The sequence below is a fragment of the Chiloscyllium plagiosum genome, unplaced genomic scaffold, assembly GCF_004010195.1.
Source record: "Chiloscyllium plagiosum isolate BGI_BamShark_2017 unplaced genomic scaffold, ASM401019v2 scaf_10220, whole genome shotgun sequence".
NCBI lineage: Eukaryota > Metazoa > Chordata > Chondrichthyes > Orectolobiformes > Hemiscylliidae > Chiloscyllium > Chiloscyllium plagiosum.
This window is the reverse complement of record NW_025214510.1, coordinates 35,432-35,825: the sequence shown is the minus strand read 5'-3', so window position 1 is coordinate 35,825 and position 394 is coordinate 35,432.

Below are 394 nucleotides of genomic sequence, written 5' to 3'. Positions count from 1 at the left end.
TGGAAAGGGTGGACGCTAAGAAATTGTTTCCGTTAGGCGAGGGGAGTAGGACCCGTGGGCACAGCCTTAGAATTAGAGGGGGTCATTTCAGAACAGAAATGCGGAGACATTTCTTCAGCCAGAGAGTGGTGGGCCTGTGGAATTCATTGCCGCGGAGTACAGTGGAGGCTGGGACGCTAAATGTCTTCAAGGCAGAGATTGATAAATTCTTGATGTCACAAGGAATTCAGGGCTACGGGGAGAATGCGGGTAAGTGGAGTTGAAATGCCCATCAGCCATGATTAAATGGCGGAGTGGACTCGATGGGCCGAATGGCCTTACTTCCGCTCCTATATCTTATGCTCTTATAGTAAATGATGGCCTCAATGGTGTCTTCCTGCTCCTCGTTCTAATG